General features: G+C 38.7%; 1 protein-coding gene across 15 annotated transcripts in view; it reads right to left on the bottom strand.

Moving 5' to 3' along the window:
- KALRN (kalirin RhoGEF kinase) overlaps positions 1–16,318 on the bottom strand; it is a 668,360-nt gene that overhangs the window by 160,952 nt on the left and 491,090 nt on the right. The gene's annotated exons all lie outside the window — the stretch shown is intronic.

Here is a 16,318-nt window from a genome sequence, read left to right as displayed (position 1 = left end):
ATACCAAATGAGTTTGTGGATCTTCTCCAGCAGTCCTAGACTGCTTACACTCAGGTGTCTATTATGTGAGATAAACTTCAACCTCTCAGTCTTTGGGAGCTTTTATATGTAGCTAAATCTTCTAATCCTAACTATATAGATGACAGGATCTTATAAAGGTAGGAGGGAGAAGTTTGGAAATACATATTTTTAATCTCCATGTTTTTCTTTTCTGATCAGGAGAGAAAAGTAAATTCAAAAGCAGGTTGGATCAAAGAACTATATCTCTCTGACAAAAGAAGACAGAGAGTAAGGGGCATGCTGCAGACTAATTAGGAAAGCTCAGCTGACAGCAATGCCTGTGACACGGCTGCTCTGAAACCCAAGAGACCAGAACAGACTGGAAGAGACTGCAGGGATGAGTTTTCACAGAGGCTTTACTGCAGCATTCTTAGAAAACTCAATCACTAGCAAAAGCAGAGCCCCCAAAATCTCTGCCTTGAAGAAAAGATGAAAAACAAGCTGCAAGTCAGTGCAAGAAGTAAATACAGGGAGACCTAGAGTGATTGACAATGATTGAGGTTTTGTGAGAATATCTGTATATAAAACACGTTCTTTTCAAGTTTGCTTCATTGTATATACCTTAGTTTTCACAAGTTTAAAATTTACAAGAGTATTTATAAGTTTATAGTGTTAAAAAATCTTCTTTATATGAAATCTCCCTCTACCTGCCTAATTGACTATACAATCATGTATGGATTTTTTTTTTTTAAGTTGCATTCCTGGGGAGATTCTTTTTGATGCTTTTTCACTTGTTAAAAGACCCATAGTCTGGTTTCAGGAGCTACAAAAATTGCAGGGAAAGTGCCAGTAATGGGACACTTAGCCTCTATAGGACTTGCCCTGAATTTGTAAACTTATTAAATAGTGATAAATAACAACCAACTCAGGTTTGACTCAAAAAAGTTAGTCTAGTACTTTCACCAGTCGTCAGCTTTACTAGCCTTTCTTTGAACTGAAGGAAACCATTTCTTTTCATGTTTCTCCAAGCCCCAAACTTCTAGATTTCTGTCCCCTGAAGTTCACAAAGCCACCAATAAAATCTTGAACCCAATGTTACTTTGATGTATTGAGTTGGCCAATAAGTTCATTTGAGTTTTTCTGTAAGTTGTTTTGGAAAAACCTGAACAAACTTTTGGTCAACCTAATACTATTATATTTTTGTTTTTATCAGCAAAATAAGGTTACTGTGTTGCTTTGTGATAAAGTGTGGTCATGCAGGCTATGATCCCCTGCTCACCTGTGTGAATGCAGTCCTGGAAACAGCCTCTCCTATGGATGTCTCAGTCCTCAGAGACTCTTCTGCATGGTACCTGTAAGTCTCAACATCCCTTCCAGCCTGATTTCATCTGATCAGCCTCACTGTTCATTCCTGCAACTCCAACCATGGGAGACATTTCACCATTTATTTCTTTGGGTTGTGTTGCTTCTGCATCTGAACCTTAGTGCAGGCCATTCCAGAGGCATGAAAAAGACTTCCCCTCATTTACTCTATACAAGTTCATCCTCTCTGGACTGTCCACAGTGACTGGAGGATAACTTCCCTACTGCTGCTTTTGCTGTGAGTGCCGTTTTAGAAATGATATGGTTTATAGGCACAAATTACAAAACGCTAGGGCACTTGCCTCATGGGCTAGTGACTAAGAATCCACCTGACAGTGCAAGAGACACAGGTTAGATCCCTGCTCTGGGAAGATTCCACATGTGGTGGGGCAACTAAAGCTGTGCACCACACCACTGAACCCATGCTCTAGAACCCATGCTCTGCAACAAAAGAAGCCACCTCAATGAGAAGCCTGTGCACTGCAACTAGAGGGTAGCCCCCACACGCCACAACTAGAGAAAGCCATGCACAGCAATGAAGACCCAGAACAGCCAAAAAATAAAAAGGCTAGGGTTTGAACGGAACTTAGAGATTGTGTGTTTACATGTTTATTTATCATTTAATACTTTGCTATTTCCCAAAAAGCATCTGAAGAGGCTACATAAAATGTATACACATGAAAATATTTAAAATGCAAAGAGACTATCAAAAGCTATATAAAGATGAAGAATTCATAACTCCCTTATTTATATATGGGCTTCCCTTGTGGCTCAGCTGGTAAAGAATCCACCTGCAATGAGGGAGACCTGGGTTTGATTGCTGAATTGGGAAGATCCCTTGGAGAAGGGAAAGGCTACCCACTCCAGTATTCTGGCCTAGAGAATTCCGAGAACTGTATAGTCCACGGGGTCGCAAACAGTCAGACACAACTGAGTGACTTTCACATTATTTATATATAAGGAAACAGAGGCTCAGAGAGATGAAGTGATTTGCAAAGATTACAAAGTTGGGACTAGAAGCTCTTCCTTTATTGGTGACTTCGGTTCCAGGCTGATGGTTTTCTTTCTACTCCAAGTTTCGTCATCATGCCTGACTTCTCTCTCTGTGAGCAGTCCCTCTAGCACCCTGGCCTTGTTTCTCTGACCTCAACTCCGCTGAGCTCCTCTTTTACTTCACTTCAGCAGCCCTTCCCCAAGGTCACACCATGATCACTATTTTTGAATGCTCTGACTCCCATAATCACTAAAGTACACATCTTCCTTTCTTTAATGGCATTCTACAAATTTTGATATGTTGTATTTTTATTTTCATTCAGTTCAACTAATTTCTCTTTTGGCTTCGAATGTGATCTGTGGGCTATTTAGAAGTGTGTTATTTAGTTCCCAAATTCCTGGAAAATTTCCAGAAGGGGCACCAGAGCTCATATTAACATAGGGCAAAGGCCATTTGGGGACAGAAGCCAAACCACAAGCTAGGGAAAGGGTCCTCACCAGAGACAGAATTTGCCTGCACCTTGATCATGGATTCTAGCCTCCAGAACTGTGAGAAAAATCAGTGTGTTGTTTATGCTGTAGCATTTTGTCATGGCAGCCCAAGCAGGCTAAGACAGCTTATTGGCTGTAACTCTTTGTTCTGTTACTTTGGTGGTCATGTTAGGATTCTGATATACATTTTTAGCTTATCACAGTCTACTTTCAAGTGAAATCACAACACTTCTTGATCATATAAGAACCTTACAACAGTCATTCCATTTCCCCCTTCCTGGACTTTATGCTGTTATTGATACAGAGATTATCTTTACATGTTAAGGGTCACAGACACCACTGTTACTGCTTTTCTAAAATGATTCAATTATTTCCATTAAAAAAAAATCCTGGACTCTGCATCTTAATGTGCTTATTCATTAGATATATGAGCTGACTTCCAAATTATTGTAAATGACAGTTTTCCAAATGTTTCACCACTTCACAATGTGGATTTTCATTTTTCTAGCTTCCAGTAACACTGTTTCAACTTTAGTTTTCTTCCAAAGCCTATATTGCACATTTTCTTTTTTTGTTGATCTTTTCTTTCTTTAAAATTTTTTGGTCTGGTCGCACTCCAATTTCAGGTAGACATTTCTGAATTAGCTTGCTGGAGTGATAAATATACTAAACATAATAAGAATTTAAAGAACTAGAGAACTTAAATGATTGCATTTTATCTGACAATAAAATTTCTACACCAGATTTCTATTAGCTAACATTTGCTTGGTGTATCTTTTTCCATCTTTATTTTCTATATCATTGCTTTAGACTTGCATCTCTCTTACACAGTGTATACCTGAGTTTTGATTAATAGGTCCAATTGGAAAGTATCTGTATTTTAATTAATGTATTAAATTCATTTGCATTGATAGTGATTAACATTATACTGGGCTTCTTTCTGACTTTTTATTTATTTTTTCTGCTTCTTTTCTTCCCTTCTATCAGAATGATTAAAATTGCTTTGTTCTCTGTACTTTCTCCTACCAGTATTTAAATTATATATTCTATTTCTTTCTTCCCGGTGGCTATCTTATATTGAAAGAGCATATATTTCTAACAAAGCCTAAGTGAATTCTTACTTCTATCCGTTTCTTAAGTCAGAAAAGATCTGAGCTTGCTTTATCCTCCCTCATAATACTTCATTTTGTTTCAAATGTTTATTATTCTTTTTATTCTTATTATTTGTGCTTAATGTTAAATTATATTCATGTGCTTAGTTGCTCAGTCATGTTTGACTCTTTTGCAATCCTTTGGACTGTAGGCTGCCAGGTTCCTCCAGCTATGGGATTTTTCAGGCAAGAAAACTGGAGTGGGTTGCCATTTCCTTTTCCAGGAGATCTTCCCAACCCAGGGACTGAACCCAGGTCTCCTGTGTCTCCTGCAGTGCAGGTGGATTCTTTACCAACTGAGTCAAGGGGGAAGACTGAATTTACCATAGTATTTTAGTGTCTCTTTTACTTTTATTTTGGAGAAGGAAATGGCAACCCACTCCAGTACTCTTGCCTGGAAAATCCCATGGACGGAGGAGCCTGATACGCTACAGTCCATGGGGTCACAAAGAGTTGGACACGACTGGATGACTTCACTTCACTTTACTTTTATTTTCTTTGTGTATCAAGTACTTCCTCCTGGGTTCATTTTCCTTTTTGCAAAACAGTGAGGATTTATGAGTGATAAAATGTCTAAGTTATTGTATATTGAAAACATGCTTATCTCACCCTTACTCTTATAGTTTTATTGGACATAGAATTCTAAGTTGCAAAGATTTTTCATTAGAACACTGATGCTTTTACCCATTCCTCTGTAGGCTCTGTCATGAGAAGCTTGTTATCACACTGACTGTCATTCCTTTTTAGGTAACTACTTCTTTCTCTCTCACAACTTTTTTCTTTTTTTTTTTTTTTTGATGTTCTCTACTTTCACTAAAATGTTTCTATATTTCCTGAGATCTGGAAAATTCTTTTACTATATGTTTGAAAAATGTCTTTTGCCATCCTCCCCACTGTATTTCAGAATTATTATTAAAATTATTTGTCATCCCCTCTCTTTTCTCCCTCTGGTTATGCTCTAAGACATTCCTTCACTTCTATTTTCTAAATTAGTAATACTCTCAGCAGTGTGCGTTCTTATTTTGTGGTCATTTGTTTCTGTTTCATATACAGTATTCTTCCTTTACTTCTCTGAGGACTTTTTAACATCCTTGTTTAAAGGCACTTTCATACTGTTCTTTATCTATCAACTTTTATATTAACCATGTATTTGCTATTTCTAGTGCTTTTCATTTCTTTGCGCAGATTTGTTTTTCATTGTGGTATCATTTCCTTCTACCTAACAGGCTTCCTTTAACATTTCCTATAGTATAGATCTGCTGGTGAGGAATTTGGAATTTTTTTTCAGCTTTTTTATGTCAGGGAAAAAATATTTTGCTTTCATTTTTGAGAGCAACTTTTACGATATATAGAAGTCTTGGTTGATAGTTTTCCTTTTACTTTTGCTATTCCACTGTGAGGTGCCACTGTCTTTTTGCTTACCTTGTCTTCAGTGAGAAATATGCTGTCATTTTTATCTTTGTTCATCTGCACGTAGCATGTATTGACTGCTTTTAGGGTCTTCTATTTTATCACTAGTTTTGAGCAATTTAATTATGATAAGTCTTGCTTTTGTTTTCTTCTTAGTTATTGTGTGTGGGATTTATTTGGATTCTTGGATCTATCAGTTTACAGTCTTTATCAAATTTGAAACCTTTTCAGCCATTATTGGGCTTCCCTGGTGGCTCAGATGGTAAAGAATTTGCCTGAAATGCAGGAGACCTGGTTTGATTCCTGGGTTGGGAAGACTCCCTGGAGAAGGGAATGGCTACCCACTCCAAGTATTCTTGCCTGGAGAATCCCATGGACAGATAGCCTGCTGGCTACAGTCCATGGGGTTGCAAAGAGTGATATGACTGAGTGATTAACATTTTCTACTTTCTTTCTCAGCCATTACTGTTTTAAATATTTTTATGTCCCCCTTTCCATTTTGGGAACTCCAATTACATGAATATTAGGATGTTTGAGGTTGTTTCATGGATCAACAATGATGATACTTTGTACTTTTAAAAAAGTTATTATTTTTTCAATGTTTCTCTTTGTATAGTTTCTATTACTATGCTTCCAAGTATGATTATATTTTCTCCTGGAATGTCTAATCTACTGTGAATCTTATTCAGGTATTTTTTACTTCAGACATTGTAGTTTTCACCTCTAGAAGTTCAACTTGGGTTTGTCTTTATGTTTCCCATATCTCTCCTTAATTTTTTGAATGTATGAAATACTTAACAATAACTGTTTTTATGTCCATGTCTGCTAATGCCAACATGTGTGTCAGTGCTGTTTAAGTGTCAATAGATTTTTCTCCCTCATTATGGGTCATATTTTCCTGCTTCTTTGCATGCCCAGTAATTTTTGATTGGATACCAGATATTGTGAATTTTACCTTTTCTTGGGCGCTCAACAATTATATTCATATATTCCTATAACTACTCTTGAGCTTTTCCTGGCATGCAGTTACTTTGAAACAGTCTTATTCTATTAAGACTTGTTAGGCAGAATCAGAGCCTAGTTCTTCTAGGGCTTACTCTAAGTACTTAACTTGATGTCCCAAGAATTTGGGGTTTCCTAGTCTGGCTGGTGGGAACAGGCATTACTGTAGGCTCTTTGGGGAACAATGAGTACCTTTCCTCTAATTAATTCAGGTGATTCTTCCCCATCCTGGGGGAGTTTCCATTTATGCATGTGCTGATCAATAATTTAATGAATACTCGCAGGAAACCCTCTGAATATCTCCAGAGTTCTCTTTCTGTGCAGCTTTCTTCTCTCCACTACTCTGTCCTGTGAAATCTAGCTGCCTTGATATCACTGGATTTTCAGCTCCATATTTTCTATTAAATTAAGAAGGTGAGACTAAAAGTCCACTAGCTTACCTCTTCCTGCACCGAAACCTGGAAACTCAGGGCAGTAAGCAAGAGTGTTCACAGGGCTCACTTTGTTTCCTATCTCTTGGGGATCACACTGTCCTTTGTTGTCTTACGTCCAGAGTCCTGAAAATAGTTTCTTATTTCTTGTCTGGTTTTTGGTTGCTTCAAGCAGGGGAGTATATCTGGCCCTTGTTTCTCTATTTTAGTTGGACAGATAAGTCTCACATCCTCTTTTCTGACCACAACTTACCCTCCTTAGTTATTCTTACTATGACCTTTCCTTAATCCCACTGGGGCCTCTAGCACATGGAGCCCTCTACTGACTCCCATAGAAAAGCTATGACAAACCTAGACAGCCTACTAAAAAGCAGAGACATTACTTTGCTGGCAAAGGTCTATATAGTCAAAGCTATGGTTTTTCCAGTAGTCATGTATGGATGTGAGAGTTGGACTATACAGAGAGCTTAGTGCTGAAGAATTGATGCCTTCAAACTGTGGTGTTGGAGATGACTCTTGAGAGTCCCATGGACTGCAAGGAGATCAAACCAGTCAATCCTAAAGGAAATCAACCCTGAATATTCATTGGAAGGACTGATGCTGAAGTTGAAGCTCCAACACTTTGGCCACCTGATACAAAGAACTGACTCACTAGAAAAGACCCTGATGCTGGGAAAGATAGAAAGCAGGAGAAGGAGACGACAGAGGATGAGATGGTTGGATGGCATCACTGACTCAATGGACATGAGTCTGAGCAAGCTCCAGGAGATGGTGAAGGACAGGGAAGTCTAGTGTGCTGCAGTCCATTGGGTCAGAAAGAGTCGGACACAACCGAGCAACTGAACAACATCTTCCAATCTGTCAAGACTCTCCCTTCATTACTTTCCTTCCTCTGCAGCTTGTATTCCATGATCCATTATTTCAGTAATGTTCTTGTCAAGGTCCTCAATTCCCATTCTGCCCCCTAGGCTCACTTAACCTAGCTACTTACATGGTAGAGGTTCAATATATCTATTTTTTAACTAAATGGATAAGTAAATGAGAAATGAAGTATATATATTAATTTCTGATAAACTCTGCCTATATTTCAAAACTAAACATTAAAAAATTACTAATTTTTAATACTACATCTCTTTTATCAATACAGATAATAATTATGTATAAAATTAGGTTATCCTTTATATACAAATAACATTTTCCCAATTCTACATTACTTAGGATGAATGCTTGTGATTTTCCCCAGTGAAAGTCATAGACTGCTGGGGTAAAACTAAGTCAGTAACAGAAAAACAGAAGGTTTAAGTATGAATGAAATTTAGAGATAAGTTTCTATCACTCTTCAACTTCATAGATGTGGAAACTGTATTCAGAAGACAAATGATTTGGCTAAAATGTTTTTCAAAGCTCATACAGCTGGTCAATAACAGAATGAGGAGCAAAGTCAATTTTCCTAACTCCAAAGCAGGGTTCCTTCTTTCTCATTGCAGTCCTATATTTTCTTGCCCAGGTCTGCTTGTATTCAACACCCTGTGTTTGCAGAAATTTGAATGTGGTTTACAGTAGAGCTTGCTCTGGCTTTCCAGTGAAATCGGCTGCTTAATGATGGAGTAACGTGATTTCTAGAACAAGGTCATGCAATCTTATAGCCCTAGTTAAAACAGGACTAAAGTAGCACATGGCTCATGTTCTCATACTTAGGTAAAACATTCTTTGAACCATTAATAAGTGATTTTGCCAGGGGATTTAATAAGTTCCCATTCCTACTGTGTAAAACTTACTGTGTAGAGGCTGATGTCAGATACCAATAGAGAACTCGGTAGGTTAGCATATAAATAATACGATAAATTAAGATATGAAAGGATTCAAGTCCCTCTATATTCATCAGGACATTGTGCCCTTAAAAACTGGTTCCCTAAGTCTGGAAAAAGTTTTAAGAACAAGAAGCCTTCCAATCTTTATATTCTGATTGGACATTGACACACTGACTCAATAAATTCAGAGCCTAATAGTCAGGGATGAAGCCTAGTGAAAATTAGGCAGTGGGAATAACATAAAACAATGACTCAAACATGAATAACAGTATTTCAATGTATATGTTTGAAATTCACACACACACACATACATACATACACATACTTGTTGAGTAGACGCAATATTTGAAATCTGAGTTAGAGCCAAAATGTAAATTACATGCAAATATGACTTGAGGTTACTGCTAATGTAGTCATTCTGATGTTCACGAAACACTTTTAGCTTTTTACCTTCTGGACACATAACTCGATTGGTTTGCTGGCCCCTATTGGTTTTGTAGGGCCACATGACTAGTCCTGGCTATTGAAGTTCAGTCATTTCCAGGCTGGATCATTTAATTTTGGGTTAAGATTATTTAAAATTCTCTTTCTGTCTGGGATGGTAATCAGCAACTTTAAAAGATGATACATCAGCTAGGGTCCCTGATTTTCTGTGACAAATAGAGCCCCATGCCAACCCATTATGAATATGTAGTGTTAGCAGGAAATAAATCTTTGCTTTTTTAGCCACCAGTATTTTTAGACTTGTTTGTTACCAGAGCACAGCCTAGCTTGTCCTGACAGATATATCTGCTTTCATTCTCTTCCCTGGATGGGGAAGATACTGTCTTAGGGATCAATACTAGTAGGAGCTCAGGAGTATTGACAGAGTGGTAAGAAAGATGAAGCTAAGGAAGGGATACATATGTAAAGGGTCTATTCTAAGACAAACATAAACATATACACATTAAATGCAATTTGGGAAGACCTACTAGATTTTATTATTGTTGTTGTTACTATTACTATCATGATTATTATTATATTTATTTTTTTTTTTTAAACAACCTGAAGATTATGGCTTTTATATGCTATGACTCATCCTTGGTATTGGATAAAGAGAGGAAGAACAGATAATTCTAGCTTCTGGAATCTCTTAGATTAATGCAATAGCTATGCTTCCTACATAGTGTGAATTTTGTTCTTTGAGTATATATTTTCTATCCCAGTTGGGCTATACAATTCTCGCAGTTAAGGACTATATTTTATTTTCCTTGTGTGTACTTTGGAAATAGTCCTAAAGCTCCATAAAATCAAGCTGAAAGCCAGCTGCACTTGTTATCAGGGAACTGGCATCACATTCCATTGTTGACCATCTCTTGGACTGACTTGAACAGATGCATCAATTCTCACATTTTCACTTCCTGGAACTTCAGGAATATGTAATGAGAATCATGAGCATGGTGATAGGACAGGGCAGTGGGGAAAAGTGCATTTGCAATCAACACTGTCTTTGGAGTTGTAGTTCTTTTCATTGGCGACCAACTCAGTGAAGCAAATCAAATGAGAGACATTTTTCAAACTTGACTTTTCATAGCAACTGTTTCAAATTTTTAGACACGTGTGCTTTTGGGTTTATTCTTCTTTTTATTGCTCCTGGCCCTTGGTGCTTTTCCTTTTTCAATTGTCCCATTTGCCATTCTTAATTAGAAATAATCTACAGAGCCCCAAAAGTCAAATGATATATTTAAAATTCATGGGTGTATAATACAATAAAAACTGTTGAGGGAAGAATCGACATTTATCAGAATCCTTTGCAATGTCAGTGTCTAAGCCACAGTATTTTCCCACACATAGCTGTGCACCTGGGCTTCTGCTTGCCTATTTGATTACAGCCTTGGAGCTCCTTTGCTAACTTTTCAATTGCTTTTCTTGTTAATCAGTTCTTGTCCTTGCTCTCAGGTTTTAACTTTGCCTATCACACACAAACCTGTGTTCTACTCTTGAATTACCTGGAACTCAAGCAGCAGGCTCCTTGTTTTTGCCAAGAATGACATTATTCTTCAGAATTCCTTCCTACTCCCCAGTGGTGTAATGGAAGTAATCACCATCAATATAACCAGTTGGGTTGTATTAAAGGTGGAAAATATTTCTGTTTTTATGCATACTAAAAAAATATGCAATTGTACTTACAGTGCCTACTCTGTGTCTGGCACTAGCATAGGCAGTGGGGATACTGCAGTGAAAAAAAGCAGACAAGAATTGCTGCCCTCATGAGACTTATTTTATAGCAATGGCAAATCCAATTACTAGTAAGATCTGACATGGATCCTATAAAACTGTAGTGGTTCTTTATTCAGCTAATGATCTACATCTACATGTAAGGTATAATGTTTTTGCATTTTATAGTTTTAGTTAAAAATTAAAGTTTTATCCGGATAGGCCAAAAGATAGTTGACCCATACCAGGAATGATCAGAAGCCCCCTCCTCAGCACACATGTTGGTCCCCACTCTCACCCTGAGATCCTTTAACCCTGATTGATGCCATAGCAGCAACCCAGCAAAATCTAAAAAATGAATGCAGCCAAATCTAAAAATTCCACATGATACTTGGGTGTAAGGCCCACGAAAAGGTCACCATTGCCAGGCAACAGCATCCCTGGATAGCGTAACAAGTAGAATAACACTTCTTATTCCACTATCTCAGAAACTCAAAGGTCATATACATCGAGACCCCCTCCTCCCATCACTGCTATTTCTTCCTGTGGCTACCACCATCCATGACCAGACCCACCCACAGCAGGCCTGGCTAGATGATCAAGCCACTAGCAACCCTGATGGTCATTGGTAAGGCTGGATACATCATCCATGCTGTGAAAACTCCCTCCCAGGCCAGAACAGGCTTGCAAAATTGGCAGAAATAGGGTTCATAGGACAGATCTGAGATACAGCTGGACATCTGCCCTGAATCCCTGTGTTGAGATTCTGCTATTCACAAAACCCAACCTAAAGCAGACTGGAGTCAGAGCCTGAGCAGCTCCTTTGAATAGAGGGAGTAAGGGCTGCTGTACCAACAGGTGACCCAACACAAACAGAAGGAAGATGTGTGAGTGGTATTCCTTGAGCTACCTGGGTCATCAAAACTACAACCTTATCCTTGTCTTCTGACTGCATTTTGGTTTTCTAAACTTGACTTCCTTTTCAAATTATGTATTTGCAATTTATTTAATGGGCTCACATCCTCACAAAATTCTTTTTACTGGGCTTCAACACCTTTCCTGTGCATATGTATTTGTGCACACATATATTGTCTGCCTTTCTTCTCATGGTGTCTCTAACACTGATCCGATTAACTGAATCCTCTGCATGCCACCTTATCTCCTCCAACCCAACCTGTTTGCTTATATGCTTGATCCTTGTGTTGCAGTGGACATGAACTATTTGTTTTTAAGGAATAGTCATTTTTATAGCACAGCTTGGGAGTCTAAAGCTCAGGAAAAACACATTCACATAGTATCTTTCATAAATATGGAAATTCTAATCATCCAAGTTTTATGATCCTCATATTTTCAATTTATCATGGTCTACATGTGGAATAACTATGACAGATGTTAGATCCTATGCCACCTCCTTGTTACCAAGCTTTTGGGTTTCTGATGCACATCTCAGTGTGTGCTCAGAGCTACATAGTAGAGTTTCTTCCTTATCCCACTCTTCTCTCCCCAGGCATTTCTTTCCCAATAATACCTATTTTATGTTGAAGCTAAAATAACTCATTAATTATCTTTGAGCATATAGTAAGTAGAGAGAATTAAAACGGGGAGATGCTCACATGGGTTTATGATCTACATCTAGAATACAGGTCAACTTGACTATTCTATGTGATTTATAAAATGATTCTAATATATGCCATGTATTTGAGTATAGGATTATTTCTAACTCATTTTCATAGCCTGTTCAGTGGCTCTTATAGCGTCTGGTGCAGAGTAAGTGCTTATTGAATAAATGAGTGGTCCCAATGGTGGTACAGGAAGAAAATGTTAGAATATCAAAGAGTTGAGAGGCAGATGAGGACAGTTTTAGAAATGAAGCTTCTAAAACCTTTGCCTCCAACTAATAAAAATAATTGGGAAAAAAAATAAAACCTTTGCCTCTTGGATGGTCTAAACATATATGGTAGCTGAAGAGAAACAGCTCCTTGTAACTCTTGGTTCCTTGTCTGTGAGATTCAGTGGGAGACCTTTCTTTCTCACTATGAGGAATCAGTGCACAACTGGAGAAAATAACAAAAAGAAAGGCAAGTACTGGAAAACAGGATTTTCTCTTTCATGTCCATGATTTTCTTTGGTATATTTAAATACCTGGGAATGTGATTCATCAGTCATTGGATTTAACAAAATCCACTCTCATTTCCCCATAGGCTTTAGTGATACAGGAAACTTTCAATTATCACAACTAATGGAATGGAAGCAAAAATACACATAATCAAATGCCATTTCTATTTGTCTTTGGAAAGTATTATGTCTGCTCTTCCCCTGGCAGCTTTGCTTTTATGATTAGTTCTAGCTTGGGCTAATATTAAAATGAGTTTGCATTTTCTCTGTACAATACCTGGCAGTAGAAGAGAAATGTGTTTATGGCAGAGGAAGCTCATGCAGGGCTTAGAATTTGTCACAGTTAATCACCCACATGGATAAGCTACATGCAGCAAGTGGGCTTTTGAACAGACTAAAAGGCAAAGAGCAACTACATGTCCTGGATTTCAATGGCCCGGGGTAGATACCCCAGGAGAAAGCTATAGCTCATGTTATGAAGAGTGTGAGTAGAAAAAGCACACTGAATTAGGAGGAAGGCAACTGGTGTTCTCATCCTTGATGCCAAAGGGAGGCCATATAACCTCTTTGTGTTTCAGTTTCTTTATCTAGAAAATATAATAATGACATCTGTAACTGTTTACCTAAAAGATTAACTGCTAAAAAAGAGTAGTGAATAAAAGGGTTTGTAAAAGTATTAAACGCTAGGAAAACAAAAAGTATTCATAGACAAACAGTGAAATACTGTCACCAGCTTTTCACAATCTGTCCTTTGCCCTAACTCCTCAATGCTTGGAGTCTTGGGCCGTGGCTTCTGAAACTTCACCCAGTTTTTTTAAAAGTCACATTTCTTAAGGATTCTGCTCTTCCAGGAATAGCTACTTTGATAATGTCCATGGGTCCTAATGAATAGATACATCCTTTATCAGGATTTTAACAGAGATCTTTCAGCTATAATAATTAATCTTGTTGTTGTTTAATTGTTAAGTTGTGTCTGACTCTTTGTGACCCCATGGACTATAGCCCGCCAGACTCCACTATCCGTGGGATATTCCAGTAGAATACTGGAGTGGGCTGCCATTTTCTTCTCCAATAATACTTAACCTAGTGGCTCTCAAAGTGAGAGATCCCTGGACCACCTGCGGCGGCAGCAGCCTCTGGGGATGCAAATTCTTGGACCCACCCCAGACCGAGTGAATCACAAGCTCTGGGAGTGCAGCCCAGCAATCTATGTTTTAACAAGTGCTCCAGATGATTCTGGTGTACTTCAAGTTTGAGAACCACTGCCTTAACTCAAAGGGAAAAAGGGAAACCCAGGAATTGGGCTCTGAGACATGCTACTGAGAGACCTTTACTTCTCTGAAGGAGGTAGGATAAGACTTATGGGACTTTTCAAATCATACTGCATATAGCTGTGCGCGCGTGCCCGTGTGTGTGTGTGTGTGTGTTTTCTGTGTGTAAGTAAAATGATGGCCGAGAACATAACCATCCCACCTAAAAATGTATCACACCTTCCTTAGCATTCCCCACTTGCCTTTCTTAATCTACTTTTCCTTGTAGCATTCATTCCCTCTTAATATGCTGTTATTTACTTATTTCAGTTATTGTCTATCTCCCCCAACTGGAATGTTCACTCCATAAGGCAATCTGTTTTGTTCACTGCTGTGTCCCCAGTTCTGAGGGCTGTGCATGGTTCCTAGTCAGTACTCATTACATATTTGTTGAATTAACAAGTGAATGAACAACTGCTGACATTGAGAGATAAGAAAATACTGGGTCAGATCAAAACATTGAAACACCTGCAAGAACCCTTCTTACAGCACAGGAGCCTTGCCTCTCTGTTCCTGCTTTGGGCTCTGAAACAAGTGTGCAAACAAGGCTTGGGTAACTGCCATCCTCAGGGGTTCAATTCACTATGCTGTTTGATTATCATTACAAAATGTGCTATCTGGTTTTTCTGAGGCTGGGGATAGTGTACTGATTGATCAATGCATTCACAGGGCTGGCTATGGGTGTGCAAGAGACCAGAGTGTGACACAATAGGGAAAAGGCAGTCTAGGAACAGAAACCTACTGAATTCTCATCCTTGTGCTGCCCTAACTTGCTATACTGTCCTAACTAAACTACTTAGCTGCTGGGTCTCCTTTCATTGGTGGATCTCAATGATCTTCACGGTCACTTTCAATTATATTAATAATTACATATCCATTCAAATATTACTTGATTAATGCCTCCCTCCTCCACTAGCAAACTCTGTGACAACAGGGGCTGAGTCTGTATTTGCCCACCTAGTTCATAATGCCCAGCACATGGGGGCACTCAAGTATTTGCTGAGTGAGCAAATTTCTGTGAAAATCAAATGGGAATCTCAGCTTCATCAGCTTGTGCTCTATACAGCTAAGTTCACGGTATGTGGACGTAGGTTGCAAAACCCTGGCCTGGAAGAGATCTCCAATCAACAGGAAGAGCAGGATGCTGGCTCTGCCTCCCTCCACCAATCCCCAGGGCACACAGAGGTTGCAAAATTCATTAAATGCATTCATGGCAAGGTATATGGGAGAGAGCCCAGACTGGGCGCTGGCCATCAGCCCTGTGGTCTGAAGAAGCAAGGGTTTGAGGATCAGACACCTGAATCACAGATCTGTTATTCTCTAGTTTTATGACTTTGTAAAAATTATTTACTTCTCTCAGCTTCAGCATTTTTATCTGGAAAACGAAGTACTGCCTGCCTCTCAGGATGGCTCTGAAGATCAGAGGAGTTGATAAACATCAAGTGCTTTCCTAACAATCTGGTGTAAGGAGGGTGCTCAGTGTATGGAAGCCTCCTTGTCTGGTCCTGCCTTTTCTGCCCCTTACAAGGTTTCTAACAAAGCTTCCTGTTTCAAAAAACTGACCCAGTTGGTTATGGCTAATGGGAGTGCCCTAGCCAGCCTGGCTTAAGGGGAGATAGAGATCAGAGTCAAAAGTGTTTCTCAAAATATTTACCTTTGGAAATATATACTTTCTCCATTTGCTTCTAGTTTGCTTAATGACATTTTGAGATTTTGAACTTGCTCTAACTTGATATCAAAAAGTGCAATTTTGTAAATAAATCTTAACAACTGATAATCACTTGAATGTACTCTTATCAGTGAACAGGATGAGTTAGAACTTAACTTCTCTATTTGGCTGCCTTTGTCTCTCCTTCTGCTTTGCTATTTGAGGGAATTATCCTCCAGGTCCTGCCTTGCCCCCTCCACCTTCCCCCACCACACTCATGACTTCATATGACCATCTTTGTCCTGGAAAACAAATTCTGCTGCTAGGCAACCAGAAAACAAAATCCATAGTGGTTGACATGATTTGCATTGTGATGGCAATTGCACTGGTGCCACCA

This window comes from Odocoileus virginianus, chromosome 4 (genome assembly GCF_023699985.2).
Source record: "Odocoileus virginianus isolate 20LAN1187 ecotype Illinois chromosome 4, Ovbor_1.2, whole genome shotgun sequence".
NCBI classification, from domain to species: Eukaryota; Metazoa; Chordata; class Mammalia; order Artiodactyla; family Cervidae; genus Odocoileus; species Odocoileus virginianus.
This window is presented reverse-complemented; position numbering and strand designations above follow the sequence as displayed.